The sequence below is a fragment of the Leiobunum rupestre genome, chromosome 3 (genome assembly GCF_980474605.1).
Source record: "Leiobunum rupestre chromosome 3, qqLeiRupe1.1.hap1, whole genome shotgun sequence".
NCBI classification, from domain to species: Eukaryota; Metazoa; Arthropoda; class Arachnida; order Opiliones; family Sclerosomatidae; genus Leiobunum; species Leiobunum rupestre.
Window position 1 is genome coordinate 61,025,279 of NC_143386.1, and position 21,628 is coordinate 61,046,906.

Below are 21,628 nucleotides of genomic sequence, written 5' to 3' on the forward strand. Positions count from 1 at the left end.
CCTTCGTTGTTATTAGCCCGACTATCAAACACCCAACCCCCACACCACCCGCTCTGATATTTGACGTGGCTATGTTAAGTACACCGGTCTACTTTTGATTTGAAATGGTCTGGATTTTTTTACGATAAAAGTACGTAGATAACTGTTAATTTAATTGCGAGCTTTTGCTTATATCAGGAGTACCCAATAGATATGACCATATGACCAATCAAAGTGTGGAATTTTGCAAGCCTTATTTCCGAAATTCTTACGATTCTCTAAATGTAGAAAAATTTATTATTATTATTATAATTTATTGATGTTCATTTTTTATCCATTTCCATCTGCCACCTAGGAGCAACAAACACAAGGAGAACGCAGCTAGCCTTTAAACACGTTAACTCACTTGTCAGTGTTGCGTACAAATTTCATTGGACGAACCTTTACGCTGAACGTTTTACGGAAAGGGGGAAGACAATTTCGGAACAAATGAAAAATGTACGACTTTGGTGGCGTTAAATTATTACATCTTTTTATATTTGCATCTAAATGATTATACGCTTTAGGCCTTAAGCATAATATGTGATTTGTCCTAAAGTTTTATAAGTTCTTTCGGAATTTAAAATACAAAAATCGATATTCCGCGTATTATACGGATTTACTGCAGCTAATTTTAGTCTATTTTTAAAAGCGTCTACCAAAATATTTTTAATACATAATTTATTTTGAAAATTCAACGGGAGCCCGCGAATTTACACGTTCCAATTTAATATATTTCTGGTTGTATACAAAGTTCACCGATGAAATTTAGGATTTTCACCAATTTTAAATTTAAATCATTCTAGCTAGGCAACTTTTTACGACACAGCTGATAGTCGGAAACAGAATAAAAATAATATAATTGGTTAATTGACTGTGAAATTTCACAGGTTACGGTTCTAAATGTTATTTAACAAAAAAATCGTCTTTTTCAAATTAGGGCCCTTGAAAATGGACCCTAGCCCGGATAAAATTATTATTCCAGGCGCCCAGAGCCGATATTACTGTATGGGCCCCTTCTCTCTCGTCGGGCCCCTTCTCTCTCGTCGGGCCCGTTACAAATATTACCATTTTTCAAATTCAATTAATATTAATTAATTTAAATTAAAATAAATTAAATAAATATTTAATTAAATAAATAGCTTATTTAATTTTTAAGAAAATTTCTTTGATAGCAGAAGTTTACGAAACTAAACTTATTCGTGACCTTCCGCTGATAGGCCTATAAAATTTTCAATACATTCAATTTGTAGTTCAATTAGCCCTTTCAATTTGGAACTGCAGGCTTGGAAATAAGCGGTGGTCACTGGGTCAAAGACCAGTTTATTAATTGCTCGGACCAGTTTTTTTATTCAAAACCTAGGGGTTTACTGGTCCAGTGTCCAGTTTATTAATTCAAAATTATCTACCGTATTATTAACCAACTGGTCTACGTGACCACTGAAATAATTCAAGAGTTTGGAGTCACTGTCCAAATAGACCAGTTTAGAAATAAACCTTATTTCCAAGCCTGTTTGGAAGTTCATAGCCCGTTGTATTTTCGTCTGCTAAGCAGGCGATCTAACACAAAGCGTTTGCTTAGCAGATCAAAACATCCAGCAGTTTATGAGCTTCTCGCGTTGGCAGCTACGTATTTAACTGAAAGGGCTAATCGGTCACCCCGCCAATTGGTGACCCTGCCAATTTATACACATCTGAGTCGTTCAACATCGCGCACCATACCCGCCAAATCCGTGGCGCCAAATACAGCAACGACACCGTTCTCCCCAAAAACTTGTTCTCATCTAGAGACAGATTTCCATATCGCAACCATTATGCCGTGGCTCGAAACTTTATCCTTAAGTAACAATGACTCTTTTTTGTAGATTACGAAACCGGCCATCCCGAGACCGAATTTCTATCCTCCGCATTCACTCGCGGCACGCGCCCCGCACGAGCCGCCATATGTCACCCTTATAAATAACAGCCCCCCCCCTTCACCTTTCCATTCCCCCCACCAAGTCCACTTGGCAGCGTAGATAAGCCTCGTCGTCATTCGAGAACGGAGGACATTTCGGGGACAGCGGAGATGGGACCTCCCGTTTCCGATTCTCCGCTCTCCTTCATTTGATCGCCGAAAAGCGCCGGTGTCGGAAGGCGGCTTTTGTTGTAAACGAAAATCAGTGCGCATTCACGAGCCCTAGAGCGCGCGCGCGTGCGCGGGCTCGTGTTTTTTTCCCTCGCGCGCGCGCACCTGCGGGGGTAGGTCGGTGTAGGGGGAGACGGAGGTTCCGTTGGCGCGTGCTGCGGCGCGCACGTGGGAGACGCGAAAATAAAAAAGGAACGGCGGAAAGAATGGCCCGATCGTTGAGGTCTTTGGAGGATCAAGGGTCATCCCGAGCGTGCCGGGGGTACCACTCGTCTGGAGCGTTCCCACGGGCCCGCCATGGCTGGTCCCACGAGGCACGGACACGGTGCTGGTGGGTCTTCTCTGTCTTTGGCGCCCACTGGTTGATCAGGATCGCGTCCGATGACTGAATCCGTACGGTTTTCGTCGTGATTTGGCGTGGGAATTATTCCGTTGGGAGTGATTTTAATACGACCAATTGTTCCCCTCCCGACCCCGTGGCCACGATGGCAGGGTGTCGTATTTGGCACCGTCAGTAGCTTCAGAATCGGGCGAGGGGTTCTCGGTGGTACATTTGGATTTAGCGTTGAAGCTAGGAAATTTAAAGGCCTTAAATTTGGTGTTACAAGTAGAAAGAAATCGAATTAGTTATATCTTGAAATCTAGAAATTCGCAAAACAATATACGAAATTTGAGAGATCTCGAGAGTTATTTAGAAATATCAGAAATATTGAAAATATTTGAAATATCGTAAATATTGAAAACCTCAGAAATATCATAAATATTGAAAACATCAGAAATATTATAAATATTGAAAACATCAGAAATATTGTAAATATTGAAAACATCAGAAATATTGTAAATATTGAAAACATCAGAAATATTGTAAATATTGAAAACATCAGAAATATTGTAAATATTGAAAACATCAGAAATATTGTAAATATTGAAAACATCAGAAATATTGTAAATATTGAAAACATCAGAAATATTGTAAATATTGAAAACATCAGAAATGTTGTAAATATTGAAAACATCAGAAATATTGTAAATATTGAAAACATCAGAAATATTGAAAACATCAGAAATATTGAAAACATCAGAAATATTGAAAACATCGGAAATATTGAAAACATCAGAAATATTGAAAACATCAGAAATATTGAAAACATCAGAAATATTGAAAACATCAGAAATATTGAAAACATCAGAAATATCATAAATATTGAAAACATCAGAAATATTATAAATATTGAAAACATCAGAAATATTGTAAATATTGAAAACATCAGAAATATTGTATATATTGAAAACATCAGAAATATTGTAAATATTGAAAACATCAGAAATATTGAAAACATCAGAAATATTGAAAACATCAGAAATATTGAAAACATCAGAAATATTGAAAACATCAGAAATATTGAAAACATCAGAAATATTGAAAACATCAGAAATATTGAAAACAGCAGAAATATTGAAAACATCAGAAATATTGAAAACATCAGAAATATTGAAAACATTGGAAATATTGAAAAAATCAGAAATATTGAAAACATCAGAAATATTGAAAACATCAGAAATATTCAAAACATCAGAAATATTGAAAAATTTTAAAATATCGCAAATATTGAAAAATTATTAAAATATAATAAAAATACTTTGGATACAGAAATATCATCTGCAATCGACGCCCCAAAATTTATTAGATAATTAACATCAATTCTTTAGTTAATTTTTAATAATTAAATTCAACTCAACGGCTTTTGTAACCTAACTAAGGTCCAACGCGTGAAGTGACGTGCCAACAGCAGAGGGGCAACTTGAACCAGGCCCATGGTCATTGAAATAAAGTTTGTAAATTTCTAAACCAAATAGCTTCTTAACATTTTTCTGTGTATCCTAATTTGTCAAAAGATCAAAAGACATTAGATAAGTTATGCTATACCTCTTGAAAACGTGTAAGCGGAGATTATATTATATACAATACTTCAAGTTATCTCTCAAATTCCCATACACTCTTAGAGATAAATTATTTTAGAAATCTTGAAACCAACTTGAAAATCCCGAAATCTAGGCGAAAATAATTTCCAAAACCTCGAAATCAGATCAGCTTTAAAAAAAAAACGATAAATCAACCCGAAAATTGTGCTCCAAAATCTTAAAATCAGTTTCTGATTTCTGAAAATCACGTTGAGATTCAAAATCCCGAAAATTCGCTAATGTCGAACCCCTCGGGAGAATACCTAAATCTGGGTATCGTAATTTCTGTGTTAATTATGAGATTAAAAATATTTGCATATTTAATAAGAGATGATGAATATGCAAATATAACCAAGTTTTTAATCTCGTAATTACTATCGCATATTATACTTACAAAACTAACTAAGCCTTCATTTATTTCTGTGTTATCATGATTCAACGAATAAATCAGTGTAAAATATTATATCATATATTTGAATATTTTCTATATCATCTATCATAAACTTGTAATACACGTATTTTAATACCATAAAAAGGATTAATGCTACTGACTGCCAAACGCTAATATCCTCTGCTAATAGGCTACCTATCTAGATAGCATACGGTCGCGCGTCGAAATCGTGTTATACGCTTAAATGAACTCCGAAATAACAGTAAGAACACGACGAATCGTGTCGAATATCATGTACACCCTTTAAAAAGAACACGCCAATATCACTTTACCGAAATCTCCCAAAAAAAACCAATTCCAAGAAATGTTATTAATACTTGAAATAACATAAAATTCCCAAAAAAAAATATAAAAATCGAGGGCCAGGTAATGGTAGCTCGTGGTCTGAGACGGGCGCCAATAATTATTTCAAAAGCGGCCATAAGGTTCGCGCGATAATTTCAACCCCCGCTTTCGCAATCTGCCGATGTTCCCAGAAGACGCGCGCGCTCTCAAAAAACCCCGAATACGTTTTAAATAGTTCGTGTGCCGTATTGCGCGTGCCGGGATATGTATTGTTCCGCTTTAGAGTCTTAACGCGTCCGTTTCCTCGGCTTCCGGCGCAGGTGAGAATCTCATAATGCTCCGTGTTCTAATAGAGCGCGCGTGGTTTCGGCCTGGTATAATCGTGATTTTGTTCCTCCCCTCTTTACCGCGAAACGGCGTTTTCGCATCTGACTAGCCTTTTAAATTATCATCTCTTATAAAACTGTACGAAGTGGAAATTGGTTTTCAAATATTATCGGTTATTTCCATCTAATGGATTCGTTGCGCTAAAGGGTACGGAAATGTGGCCAATATGGCGGACGTGATCGTAGAAAATGTACCAGAGGAATAGCAAACTCGACCTCAAACCACATAATCTAATAATAATGTATTTAATTATTATCAGCCGGGTTACAATGCGTAGGAGGCAGTGGCGTAGCTGATGGTCCGCAGTGCCTGCGGTGCGGGGGGGGGGGGCCTCGAGCTTCGATTGGGGGGGGGGCGCTAACCATAAAAAAATTAAAAAGGGGGGCCTCATAGAGATTTTTGTGGGGGGGGGCTCTGAGTTCTCAGCTACGCCACTGGTAGGAGGGTGGTGGCAAGCTCTTCATGCCGCGGAAACGTCATATCAGTTACTATAAGAAATTTTATTTTTTTTCCAGCTAGGATAATACCACCAAGTAATTTAGGGACTTTGAATGCCATTAATTCAGGTGGCCGGGTTACAACGTGTAGGAGTGTGGTGGCAAGCCCTTCATGCCACGCGAGCCAACAGCTCCCTACACTAACTATTACTGTTAACCTCAACACGTTTTTATGGAAAGGGAAACCGAAGAGCTCAGGGGAAAACCCCTTTAGCCAGCGGGGAGAGAACTTGCAAACTCAACGCGGAAGGAGTTGTTCCGAGTTTTCACCCAGTGCCACAGCTGGGATCGAACTCGGCTCCTCTCTTACAATTTCGCTAATTTCCTTAACTAATCTCTGGCAATAGAGCGGCTGTTTTAGCGCCATGTATAAATTAAAAAATATTTTTTTAGCAGACGAAAATCAAGAAGTGTATGAACATCTCGAGTGGGCCACTATGTGGTTTCGAGTAATCTGAAAAGGCTAATTAAAGGGAATATAACCCTAAATATTTGGCGCGGAACACTAACAATTCCAATATTAGCCGCTAGTTACATTCCCTTTAAATAGTTCCCAAAATTTTCAGTTTGGAAGTAATTTTGGGTAGTGGTTCAATTGGTTTTGACAAGTTACTTTTTGAAAAAATTACATAATCCTTGTTTTGGGTGTTTCTAAAAATTACTTAAAATAGGTACTGATTGTCTGTCACGAGGTACGTAGGAGCATAAGTCAATATTATTATTTTATAAGTTTGTCACTTTGGGGAATATTTTACTGACAGCTAGTAACGGAGTGACGTCATCATAAGAAGAAAATATCCCCCTAGCGAGGCGCTGTCAAAGGCTACGTGTGATGCGGAAGCAAGCGGACGCAAAACGGTGATGAAGCCCGTAATGCAGTCTGGTCTTGCGAATAGCTCTCAGTAAAACTTTTGCACGTGAAGAATAGGAAGTGTCACACTTAGGTTACAATATTAAACACTTATGGTAGGAGCTACCGGAAATTCTGACTAAATTTTTCAAATGATTTTCTGCTTTTCAAAATGAACCTTCTAGCTTTTAAAGTTTTAATTTTGCCCGGGATATTTCCTGTTAAACTAATATTATTATTTATTTATTATTATTAATATTTAAGTCGTAACCGTAAGTTAAGAGTTTCATAAAGTACCCCCAGAATGTAAATGGGCCTAGTTGCTATTCCTCTGATATATTTTCTATGGCGTGATGGGGTGAACTAGCCTTTCACAACAAACTGACGTTGAAAGTACGGTCAATTAGAAATTTTCAATTTCGTTTTCGTGCTGGCCGCGAATTTCTACCACGTTTAGACGCCTACAATTCTTCACGACCGTTTACGAAAACAGTTTTAAACATTTCAATTTCGCTTTATTTCCAAGAAAATGTTTAACGAGGTTGCCAGACTACGTCACTACTATCTGGAAAAGTCGAGAAATATTTAAAATGAACCACAAAATCACGAAAACAGTCATGCTATTTTGCAATGACCGTAAAAAAGTTGGAATAAATTAGGAAATATTTGAATTGTCACGTACAAATATCATGGAAGTAGACAGGTTGTTTTTCAATTGTGCAAGAATTTTGGAAATTATGAAATTACCATAAAAATTTTGGAAAAAAGTAAAGAAATATTGCAATTATTCGAAAAGATCACGAGAAATCAACAAATGTAATAACTCTTAAAGATCCCGATAAATCAACAAATGTTGTAATAACTCTTAAAGATCACGATAAATCAACAAATGTTGTAAGAACACTTAAAGATCACGAGAAATCAACAAATGTTGTAATAACTCTTAACGATCAGGAGAAATCAACAAATGTTGTAATAACTCTTAAAGATCACGAGAAAGTCAACAAATGTTGTAATAACTCTTAAAGATCACGAGAAAGTCAACAAATGTTGTAATAACTCTTAAAGATCACGAGAAAGTCAACAGATGTTGTAATAACTCTTAAAGATCACGAGAAAGTCAACAGATGTTGTAATAACTCTTAAAGATCACGAGAAAGTCAACAAATGTTGTAATAACTCTTAAAGATCACGAGAAAGTAAAAAATGTTGTAATAACTCTTAAAGATCACGAGAAAGTCAACAGATGTTGTTATAACTCTTAAAGATCACGAGAAATCAACAAATGTTGTAATAACTCTTAACGATCAGGAGAAATCAACAAATGTTGTAATAACTCTTAAAGATCACGAGAAAGTAAAAAATGTTGTAATAACTCTTAAAGATCACGAGAAAGTAAAAAATGTTGTAATATTTCTTAAAGATCAAGAGAAAGACGCAAAATTGTGCCAGGGCTATTAACGATCAGAAAAATTCGTCTAATTTTGTAATGATTTTAATTCTTAAAGATCACCAAAAAGACGAAAAATTTTGTAATGACTATTAAAGATCACGAAAAAGTCTACAAACTTTGTAATGACTCTTAAAGATCACGAAAAAGACGACCAATTTTGTAATGACTCTTAAAGATCACGAAAAAGACGACCAATTTTGTAATGACTCTTAAAGATCACGAAAAAGACGACCAATTTTGTAATGACTCTTAAAGATCACGAAAAAGACGACCAATTTGGTAATAACTCTTAAAGATCACGAAAAAGTCATCAAACTTTGTAATGACGCTATAAGATCAGGGAAAAGTGTGCAAATTGTGCAAAGGCTTTTAAAGATCACAAAAAGTTGTACAATTTTATAATGACTCTAGAAGTTTTGCTATTAATTTTAAATCGGTGATTGAACATTCTAAGTAAAATGGGCCTCAATAAATATTACATAAATACTTCGACGAGCAATATCTCAAGTTTTTATTTTGCATCATTTAAAAAATATTTTAAATACGGTTAGATTTAAATCTTAATTGCCACTACTATCAACACTACTATCAAATTCTAAACGACCTTTGTACATAGCTTTTAATTTTACTTAAATTTAATTTATATCGTGACACATACGAATTCTTTCATGGGATATCATGTTTGAAATAAAATGGTCAGAAAAGTCATATAGACAACAAAACGATCTTGGTATAAAAACAATCAGGACAATTTATAATTGGCAAATGGATGGAAAATACAATTCAGTGTAGACTTTGTGGATATTTAAGTGACGTTAATAAATGATGGTTTTACATGGTATTGAAAAATGGGGACGCATTGACTAAAATTTATTCGAGAACAAAATTGTGAAAAATAAAGGATAAAATTTTTGTACTTTTAATTTTTTTCGAAACCTCTTGTTGCCCCTAAGTAGGCTTGGTGCCCTAGGCCCACGCCTAGTCAGCCTATTGGGTAATCGGGCACTGAAAACAATAGTTCAATTACAAGTATTTAAACCGTTCAATTACAAGTATTTAAACCGTTCGATTACAAGTATTTAAACCGTTCAATTACAAGTATTTAAACCGTTCGATTACAAGTATTTAAACCGTTCAATTACAAGTATTTAAACCGTTCAATTACAAGTACTTAAACCGTTCGATTACAAGTAATTAAACCATTCAATTACAAGTATTTAAACCGTTCGATTACAAGTAATTATACCGTTCAATTACAAGTATTTAAACCGTCCAATTACAAGTATTTAAACCGTTCAATTACAAGTATTTAAACCGTTCAATTACAAGTATCTAAACCGTTCAATTACAAGTATCTATACCGTTCAATTACAAGTATTTCCACCGTTCATTTTCTATTTAAATAAACCTAGAAAAGATTCTAATAAGAAACCGCTGTTTCGAAAAGGGGGCCCCAACTACTCCCCTTTACCCCGAAAAAAAAACTAGGGGACATATGGAGAAGTTATTGCACCCATTTTTGAGCGAGAGGGGGGGGGGGGGTACGAATTTCGAACCAAATTTTCAATCCACCAGATACCCAACCATCCCAGTTCAGGACATTGTTGACGCAGCCAAGCCGGAGAACATTCTGAGCATCCGGCAGGGTAGTCAAGGTGTTTTTCCAAAGCACGTCCCGAAGGAGCGACCGTTGGAAGAGAGAGAATATGGAAAAAATCTCGCTCTTTGAGCGGAGCAGCTGCCTACAGGTTGACGTCTGTAATTCGAACCCCCGAACCTTCCGCAACCCCCTCCGTTTTGATATCATTTTCTGCGCATTCGCCCTCCCCCGATTTATAGCCAGCCCATTGTAAACCGATGGGCGCACGCGACCGGCACGAGAGACGGGAGTGCGCGCGCTTTTCGCGGGGAGGGAGGGGGGTTTAAACCGACACAACGATCCCATTGTAAACAAGTGCCGCGTGTGCGCTCTAGGCCTTGGCTGAAATTATTGTTAGTCTTGTTTGTGAAAAGATTCTAACGCGCCTATATTTGATTAGGGATATTTTTAAAGTTATTTTTTCAAATCTTGGTTTCGAGGGTATAGGTCATTGATGGGATACGTTGACCTTGCAGTTGACTAATTTTAGATGTTTCGGGTAGAGGGATTTGGCAGCATGACGTATATAATACGTTCCAATTTTGAATAATAATAATAATAAAATGCTGCGAAGTCCCTATTATTAAATTAAATTATGAGGGCTGTAGGCTCGTATACGAAGTTATAAATACATAGGTATTATCATAAGTGGATAATAAACATAAGTATGGCACAGACCGAATTCGGTTAATGATAGTCTGACGTTAATTGCGAAATCAGAAGTTTCCGAACAGGAAACTCGTCCCTTCCTACTCTTTCCGTTGGCGAAATAGTTGGTTAGTTTGATGGCGAAAAATACGTGCGTACACGCGTTAGGGTTTGAAATTCGAAAACAAAATAATTTTTGAAATGGAGCCAGTGTTTATAACAGTTATTTTCATCTTCCGATTCACTAATTCATCATTATTTTTCAAACGTAAGCGTTATTTACACTTTGGAAAGCATTTCAATTTTCAATAGGCCTTGGCTGGTCCGTCGTAAAGGCTGCCGGCAGACCGTCGCCGATTTTCCGGGCTAATTCCTCCAAATACTACGAGCAGTTCGCGGGGAGTTGTCGGTCCGTCGGTGCGTAATGGTTTACGTTGTCATTGGCGAAAATAGGAAAAGTCATACTTATGTTTATTATCCATTTATTACAATAAAATGTCATGTTGAAAGTACAGAAAATTGGTTTTAAATATTGTGATTTACACCCAGATAAAATTATTTTAATTGTGAAATCGTATTAATTACAGGTTTTTAAAATGTATTTTAGAGATTCAATATTCCGATTTGTTTTACTTAATTTTAATTAAGTCTAAATTAATAATAATAATAATAAAATCATCTAGGCTAATACCCAGTGCCGTAACTAGCCTTTTCTGCGCCCGGTGCGAGCTTCTATAACTGCGCCCTTAAACAATGTTCTAATCTTTCCCGGTTCTGACTATAAAATAAACAATGTGACAATGTCTATAAAAAAATCTATCATTCAAAAACTAAATTTTGGTTTTATAAATAAATTAGTTAAAAGATCGTTTATTTGCCGCTACGTGGCTCTATATTATTATATAAACTGAAATAGCAAACTTCCTGATGTAAAAATATTATTTATATAAATTATGTTCATTAGCCCAAGCCAGTGTTACCTAAATGTCACATTTTTAGAATAAAGTCCATGTCAGTGGCAAATATAGCCAAAAGTGGCAAATAGTGACTAATAATCAATAAATGCATTTAAATGATGTAAATAATATCTTTCAGAGATGTAGCATCACTTACATGTCAGATAATGTTTCAGTTTTTCACAAAAGAACCATTAAAAACACCTTAAAGATATATAGCAGACGAATTCAAACTCAGGAAAAATCGTTGAAAAATAGCCAAAAGAAATTACTAGATTGGGCTATAATTGAGTATCTAGCCCAAAACCTGACAACTAATACAGTATATTTGTCTAAAATAGCACAAATATATTTTTCCTTTCGTATGTTTTTTATTTTTATTAAAATTTATTATTTTCCACTTTTTGGCATATTAGCCAGTAAAAGTATTATTCGCCATGTCGGTATTTACCACTTTTTGCCACATTATTTAACACCTGACATTTACCACTTCGGAACACTGGCCCAAGCCTTTAAAATTAACCTAGTAGGTGACACACACCTACACAACTCTCATAGCTACAAGATAGAAAACGTTTCGAATCGTTTAGAAACAAATCGAAACGGGTTGAGTGAAAATTCTTGATGTTACTTTTAACCTACGTATTTTAGTAGAGTTTAACCCTAAAATTGCTCTTATTTTTACCCTTCGCGTACCCAAATTGACTTTGCAAAAAACTTCTTATTTTTATTTGCGAGTATATTTTACACCTAACCTAAGGTTATAAATATTTCATCAAAAACGTGTGAATTTAGTTATTAGAATTTCGGATAACACAATAATTAATTATTAAATCTTTTATAATAATTTAGTGACTGTAACAGTCATGCTAATAGCGACTACGGTAGAGCTTAGAAGACATTGGGATGTTTACTACTTACACCATATGTAACATAATTACTCATAAGTATTCCTCTGTATAATATTTCCATTGAAAAAAATTCAATGAGACCTTGTTTCACGCGGAACATACATTGAGCGGACCCAAAACTGCAAAAATGCTTATAATCCTTGCGCTATTGAAAAGGTTACCATGGAAATGAAATCATGTGATCGCGAGGCACGAGCTAATCTTGACATGGGCAAAGCCAGAAACGCGCGAGGAATTCTCACTAACTTCCGTTTCCCATCATTAAAGTTGATGACGAGTATTTCGTCACGGAGTTGTAAGTGACGTAATTTACGTCATATCCCGTGAACAAGGTTTCATTATCGAAAATGCTTTTATGGCATACTTATGAGTAATTATGTTACATATGCTAACACCCAGTCACTCACAAGCGTATATTTTAATTTTATTAGATAAAAAATAACTTCCTTTCGATTTCTTGCACCCACTAATCACTAGCGATTAGCGAACCGTACTGCGCAAAAACTAATAGTTTTTATATACCCTCTAAATCAAGAAATAAAGAGGCTTCCGTTTAAATTAGCGACGAATACCGGGCTACCTTTCTTTCATGAGCTGCAGTTACTCTGATCCCTGGAACTAGGCTGTGCCTGAATTTCTATAATTCAGCATAGAAGTCGGAGCTCTACGGTTATATTACTAAATAAAAGCTCTTAACAAACGCGGACTAAATATGCGATAGTTTTGTAATATTGCGATTTAAGGCTACGACCGTTAACTGCCAGGTAGAAATTTTATTCATTTAAATTACGATTGCTATTATAGATTCATGCTTTCGTTTACGGTAATTACGGTCACTAGAGGGCCCCTTCCAAGGATGGGCCCCTTGGCCTAGGCCTAGGTGGGCCTAGGCGGGAATACGGCCCTGACGTATGCTTCTAAAAACCATGCATGGCATGATGGCCCAAACCTTGGTCCTGGCCTGGTCATTTCTGCGCCCCTTTAAGGTTGCGCCCTGTGCCTGGGCACCGCTGGCACCGCCCTAGTTACGGCACTGCTAATACCCAATAATTTAAAGATTCGTTATTAGAATGGTTTTATAATTGAAAGAACAGAAAGACATTACCCCATGTGTTAAAATTTTACCGATTTATTAATATATGTAAATAATATGTTAATTTTGCGGAAAATATAACTGAGAAATTCTGCAGCAAATCCTGAGCTCACCCTTACGAAAAAAGTAATAGAATTGGTGCATTTTCAAATTCATTTTGCACGTGAAGACACGCCGCCATGTTTTAAAAGCAGATAAATAAGCCTAATATACCTCATGATGTAAAGGTACTGTCACCCGCAAAAACGTAATTTTGAAATCAGTCAATTCTAAAGAGAAAAAGGCAGTTATTTCTTTAGACTTCTATAGTACGCATTTAGAAATTAATATAGAATTGGACCAATCGTCTATGTTGATTTCTATGATATTCTATAAGATATTTTCTATAGCCTCAATAGGGAAAACCTAGAATAACCTATAGAATATTACAAAATTCTACGTATTATAACACAAAATTCGTTCTTTTGAAAGATCTATAGATATGAAAACCTAGAAATAAGTATAGAAATATATAAATTCTATGGCACCACCTTCAACCCCTTTAAAGCTCTATACAATTCTATTAGCCCTTTAAGCTTTCTCGTGAGGGAACAGTTTATGATTTTAATTAATGTGATATAGAGAATATGGATAATATTAAAAAAATCCAATCGTCTAGAATTGTCCTAAATTAATTAAAATTATTTCAGTTAAAAATTCGATATTTGATCAAAAATGTATACTTTGAAAATTCGTTTTTCTGGCAGGATTTAACTATACTGAGAATTTTCAAGTTGTGAAGTTTATTCAAGTGATGAATATAAAACGTATCAAAATTTTTAGAGAGACCCAATTAGCAGTCTCCAATTCAAACAAGAATCCGTTATCACCGTTTCGAATCGCGTGGGAACCAATCAACAATGGACATCGGTAACGGTTTTTCGTTTGGGACGCCAAATAATTATCAACACGTGTCCTTATCCATTGAATTCTAATCGTAAATTGCCGGTTTCTTCGCGTTCAATACAATTGTAGATAACAATACCGCCGTACGAAAACTACCATCTGCAAAAAGCCCTATATCGTTATAAACACGTGTGACGTAGGTAAGTCGCTAATTAGAAAAATCTGAGCTCCGTTTTCTCGCGCATATGTTGTCAAGATGAAGCCTAGATTTTCTCTAAAGGAGGACAGGTGATATTAATCTATTGGTCTACTCTATCCTCCTCTGGACCCCTCCGAAACAAGGTGGGGTTTCCTCTCCGCGAACGGGGCAATATGGGGCCTTATGGCCGACCAATTTTCGGCGGAGAGTACGATAAACGTAACCCCCCCCCCCTTATTTTCCCTTTGTGTTAAGCCGCTCCGCACGGTGTAAACGCTTGGGCATTGGAAAAACCAGTTTTCTGGTCGGGGAGAAATTTGTCATTGACAACCATCTTTTGAAGGACTAAATTTATATTTTAAAATTTAACCACAAATACGTGCACTTTGGTCTATAGCTTGATTAAATATTGAGAGAAAATATTGGTCTATAGCTTGATTAAATATTGAGAGAAAATATTGGACTATAGCTTGATTAAATATTGAGAGAAAATTAGTATATGTTCGGGAAATATCTTTTTTCAGTGGATGGCATAAACGAATGTCTGGGTGTTCGGTTAAAAACCGATTGGTGAAATTTAAGGAATAAATTTCAGAATGAATAATAAAATTTCGGGCCTAACTTATAATATAGTAAATTACAATTTTAGGCCTTATTTCAGTTTCCGCAAACAAATTTCAATTGTGTCCCTTCACGTTCTGCTGCCTAAAATGAATACTAAAAACTGCTAGTATTATACTTAGATCAGTGTTAAATCAATCAGTGATAACCGACATAGTGTGAAAGTTATTTATACAATTTAGTAACAATTACAGTTCCTTTATGGTATAGTAAGTATTTTAAGTCATTGTGTGATCAACACGAGTTGTGAAGAAATTTGTTGTAAACCCTGTTTGCTTAAGTAGAAACTAGTATTAATCTTTATTGCGTGCTTGTATTTTTTAATAAAGCAGGATACACTATGACGAAGTATTAAAGCATAGACTGCAATCCAATGGGCCTTTTACCGTGGTTGTAGTATCGTCCAATCACTTCATGTACCTTGGTTTATCGCAAAAATATAGCCACCAAATGCTTAACTACCCGCCAAACCGTATTCGTGTTGCTTTTAAAACCGAGTGAAACAGGTATCTTCTCTACTTTTTTTGATCACACGACGACTCAGCTAGGTATTTAACTAGTTAGGTGGTGGGTTTTAGGTGTCGTGTGACCGTGGCTCAAGGTTTGTAGAGAAAATGCGCACCGTGGCTTAAGTTTCGGCGGGTAGTTGAGACCGATAAAATCTATTCTTGCTATTTTTTAATAAAGCAGGGTACACGAAGAAAACAAAATTGTAATTGGACGACAAAAAAGAATGATTTCAACTTCGCCGTCGTGTACCCTGCTTTATCAAAAAATGCGAGCTCCAATTATGACTGATTAAGACTGAAATTATTTCGTATAAACTCGTATTAATTTCTACCTAGATATCAAGAATAAGATGAGACCATGGTCGATTTTCCACAATGTTACCCGAGACAACTAAAGCAGTCGGCCTTTAGCATTAAAACACATTGGATTAGTTTCATGATATGATCACTATAGATGGCCTTAATCCTCTTGCGTTTTTTTAAAGGCGCCATTTTCAAAAGAACACCCACAGATAAAACACTATCTCAAAACAAACAGTGATTTCGAGTATAGTGACGTCATCGTCAGTGGCGTAGGAACGAAGGGGTACAGGGTACAGGGGTACAACGTACCCCCCTGGAATTTGGAAAGGGGTGCCAAATTGTTTTAGAAGGGGCGCAAAAAGACTGCCGATGAGGGGGGCGAAAAATTTAGCATCCAAGCAGTAGCCCCCTTAATCCAAAACGTTCCTACGCGCCTGGTCCAGGCCCGTACATGGGGGGGCGCCAGGGGATGCTCAGCGCCCCCAAATGAGTACTTGAGCATCCCCAATTTACTAATTACATAGGTGGGGAGATAAAAATGACTCAAGGCATTGGCACCCCCAAAAAGAATTTGAGCGCCCCCGAGTTTTGGCGGCTGTGTACGGGCCTGGCCTGGTCATCGTAACAGGTTGAAAGGCTGAGTCGACCATCAGGGGCATCTAAGTGATAAAACTAGCCAATACTTATGAGATCAAGATGCAAAAAAAGTGCAAAGACTTAAAGGGGAATTGTCACCACCCTAAAATTGGTTAAAAACCATTTAAATGGATAGAGGACGTCCGAAAATGGTTTTACAAAAAATTTCATGTTAATATTTCCAGTATTTGATTTCTTATTAGCAACCAAATTTCGTTATTTATCCCCCCCGAGAATCTCAGAACCACTTGGTTGAACCTACCCGCAGCGCCATCTCGTGAACGAAATATTATTTTCCCCGGTTTTATCGTTTTTCGGTCGGAACTGTCGTCTGCTACGACATTCTCCTTGGCTTTTTAACCTATTGGTAGATTTTAGTTTATCGTGTTTTAAAATGCCTTACACTCCGCCCTTTCTCAAATTTTTGCCGCTTCATTCTTTTGGCGCTGCACGTAGGTTCAACCGCGATTTCTGAAATTTTTGGTGCCGTTTGATGTAGGTTGCGTAACTTTTTCAATACTCTTCCAATAACTATAAAATTTCAGGAACATAATCATTAATATATATATATATATATATATATCTATCATTCTGGAAAAAAAAACCTCGTAAATTTTGGTTTTGGTGACAGTTCCCCTTTAAGCGGCTATTATATCTTCGGTTTGATATCCGGTCAAATGGGCGCGGAGCAGGCGCGCGCCCGGGACAAATAGGCACGTGCGGATGTCGCCTCAGCATCCCCCCTTGTTCCTCGCCCCGTGTCTCTCTTCGCCGCACTTCCGCCGCTCTCTTCCTCACTTCCGGCGAGAAAGGCGGGAAACGGTAGAGAGACGTTTTCTCCCCCCATTTCTCCGAATGCGGGTTGTTTGTGACGATTTTGGAGAGATCTTTATTGCAACCCCCGAATTTATTTGGAGAGGGTTTGCGGTGGAAATCACGGGAGATATGACTCCCAGAGGAGAACGACACGGGAGTCAATCGTTTCCGTATCTCGTTTTTTTAAAGGATGCGAGTACTTCTTGTAAGTTCCGGAAATAGATGGGTTGGACGCAGCCGGATCTTGTCCAGGAAATGCTTCAAGAATGGACAAAAAAACCACCCCTTTTATTTGGAGTTACGATTTGCATATTTGTTGGGTTTTTGTATTAAAATTATTATATTACATTATAATATTAATATTATTATTATATTATAATATTAATATTATTATTATATTATAATATTAATATTATTATTATATTATAATATTAATATTATTATTATATTATAATATTAATATTATTATTATATTATAATATTAATATTATTATTATATTATATTATAATATTAATATTATTATTATATTATAATATTAATATTATTATTATATTTGTACGAATCTTCGCTCGTTGACACCATGAATCTACATGGTGTTTCAAAAAGGGATGTAAAATGTTAAGGAATTGTAGGGGGTGAGTTGAGAAGTATGCCTGTTTTTTCCCATTTTCCTACGATGAGTGAAAAGAGCGCCAGAGAGCTTCAAAGTGTGGCCTACTAGTCCCTGGAAGTAGGCTGCAACAAGCGCAAAACCAAGCAGCAGGGAAACGCGAACATTAAGGTTTGGGTTCGTGTGATAGGTAAAAAAGGACTTTGTAAACAAATCGAGGTAACCGCAGCGAAAAATGTTTTCGGTCTAATGGACTACAATTACATAATTTATTTCACATAATTTATTTAACAATACAGATAACAGATTTTACTTTTAAAATATAATCAATTTAAATTCGATTTTCAATATATTAAAAAGCTTTTAGGATCCGGAAAAAATTATAATAAATTTTCATCCCACGAAATTATTCTTAAAATATTCTTATTATTGAGGTTTGGAATTTTGAAGAAATGCTTAAAATAACGAAGAATTAGGGCTTAGATAAAAATATATGATTAAATAAATGTATATTAAATAAATATATTTAAATTTTGTTCAAAAAAGTAATTTGTTAGTATGAATATGTTCTGTATTAATTTTGAAAATATTAAATACATTTAAAGGTGCGAAATAGACTACAAACTAATAGGTTATTTTTCCAAAGACTAAGGTGACGTAATCATCAAGTTTAACATCTCCAATCCCAAGATTCCATTCGGGTAGCCTTAACAGTGTCTCTGCTAGACAGTATTGAAAATCACTAATTAGCCAAGCCAGCAATGAATAACTTAAGTACACTAGAAATTATTTTGCTGCTTTTTCCAAAAAGATTTAAATTTTATCATCACATCAACTGATACACCTTTCTTTGCTGTAATTTGGTATAATTCTAAAGAATACTTTTTGAAAAAAGTAAATAAACAATTTATACGTATAAAAATATGTAATTATTTCTTTAAAATTAGTAATAAAATTCTTCATCGTTTTGAATAAGATTAAAGTGTAGTATCTTTTGGTATCAGCTGTTTAAAATCGATTGAAATTGCATCGATCTTTACAATACGCAGGCCAAATAATTGCATCGTATAGATTAAATCTATAGCACTGCCTTGATTCTTAGGATACCTTCGTTTAACTAAATCCGATTAAAATAAAATCGGTAGTCTTGGCTGTTTAAAGAATAAAAATGATTAAAAATCGATTAATATTTTTAATCTTGATTATTAGGATACCCTACAACAATTACTCAACTAAATAATAATTATTTTTAGACCTAACCATTTTCTGTTAAAAATACCGTTTTCAAATCTGTTATTTTATTTAAAAAAAAACTAATATATTTATTTCTATACTTAGGGATAATTACTATGTTGAAACGCTGATTTTTCCACATAGTAATTCTCCCTAAGTATAAATAACTACATTCTGGTTACAAAATAATTTGCGTTTTCTCGAAATAGTCGTGACTTTAGAATGGGTTTCAAAACCAGGCGCGTGGTCCGCTCGAGTCGCCACTTAAAAACCAAAGAACGAAGTAAAGAGTTTAGTCGTGAACATCGAATTTGGCTTCTCCGCCATTTCTAAACCATACACGCACGCCAGCACGTTTCCTCACTTGAGATACATTCGCGACAGATTAGCGTAAACTGTACCGATCCGTATGCGTAGGCAGAAACTATCAAGTAAATTATTTAAATAATTACCAAATTTGGGATCATTTTCGGTTCTGGAAAGTCGTGATTTAGTTGGGTTTGAGATTCAGTTTAATTACACGCTTGTTAACTCCGGGATATCACACAGTTTTAACTAAATGGGAGCGATTTCGGTGTTTGAACATTGCGGTTATAACATCTGCAAATTATCAAATTAATTTTTTCATCCTGTATGCCGTGTTACGGCGGAAATACTCCCGGTGGGCGACTCCACCCTGAACGCCGGTGTATCGCATAGGGAACACTTTTACAGGCGTTAATTGGTCGACCTTGAAATGAAAATAAGCCAGCTTCGGAATGCAAATTAACCTTTTAAATTAATTTTTTTTTTATAAAAATTTACTGGTTTTAACTTCTATATACGTGCAATTTTTCTTTTATGATCGTACTTCTAAGTCTTATAAGCAAATATTCGTAAATTGTGATAAGCATATCATTCCTTTGTCATTGCTGTTATTTCATTCTTATTTTTGTGTAACTTTCAAGGTATTTTATATTAACTCCATTCCCTACTAAAGCAGGGCGCAATAAGTGTAAACTTTATTTTCCTGTTTAATAAACTTTATTATTATTATGATGAGTTTTAAATCAAGTAATATAAATTGTTTATAAAATAAAAATATATCGAAACCTATTAATTTTTTTATCAAATAATCCTTTTAGAATATCATTTAAATAACCTTTATCCTAAGTCTATATAGAAAAATAAGCAAAAATCTCGAGAAATTTGCTATAACCATTCGTAACAAACATAGGTATTTTATGTAGAAATATAGGATACAGTCAACCTTTAGCATTTCATAGAAATTGTATAGAACCGTTATCCTAATTCTATAGAAAAATGAACAAAAATCTCTATAAAATCTCAAGAAATTTGCTTCACTTTTCATAGCCATTCATAACAAATAGAGGTATTTTCTATAGAAATATAGGATACAGCCAACCTTTAGCATTTCATAGAAATTGTATAGAACCGTTATCCTAATTCTATAGAAAATTGACCAAAAATCTCTATAAAATCTCAAGAAATTTGGGTCACTTATTATAGCCATTCGTAACAAATAGAGGTATTTTCTATAGAAATATAGGTTACAGCCAATCTTTGACATTTTAAAGAATTCTATAAGATTTTATAGAAAGTCTATAGAAACGTTTGTCAAAGGGTACGTATAACCATAATTATTACGCACTTTAAATACAAGTTATATAGTCTATCCATAGTCCGATAAAAGTTATCTCAACGTTCGATTGCAAATCCGGCATATCACACTAAACACGCGCCTGCGATCTTAAACACACAAATCCTCAGTGTCTTATCTTTGAAAGCATCCTCGAAATAGTTATATTTTTTTATTTCGCCTGTTTTTAGAGTGCTGGCGTATACACCTGGTTTTTTCGCACCTTTCGATTTAGCGCGCGCGCAGATTTCGTATACCTCTCTCCTCCTTTACCCGATCCCTTTTGGCGCGAGCCGCCATGCGCGGGACCTCCCGCGTAAGGCACGCGCGCTCGAAAAAGAACCTTGTAATTCATTCTGCTCTCTGATAATGGCCCCGAGATTAAAACAATAGACGAAACGACGCGTGGTTAGAAAAATAAAGAAGTGTAGGCGCTCGGGATCGAATGTGGAGGACTAGATTTTCGAGTGCTTTCTTTGTCCTTACAAATATTCTTTCTTAGGAGCACAGATGTTGAGTTTCGCTTCATTGTTCAGTCAATACGCCTGGGTTATAGATTAAAAGACCAACAATGCTTATTATTTAATTGTCTCTTTTAAGTGGTTGTCTGCAGTGTTTCGTTACGTTTATGTGTCTTATATCCGTTTGAAATCCGTTACAGATACGAGAAAATCTTTGAAAAGGTCGGGGCGAGTTTTAGGTATAGCTAATCCTTTTTCGTCACCGCACCCTCAACATTCAAACGATTCTGTGGCTAACGGAAGGGTTACATTATTATTTTTACACACTTGGAACTTTATCGGTAAAACAGGGTACACGACGGTAATATACTTTTTTGAACTATACTGAAACGGATAGTGGGCCTTTAGTTCGATGGGTTACGAAACCCAGAACGGTT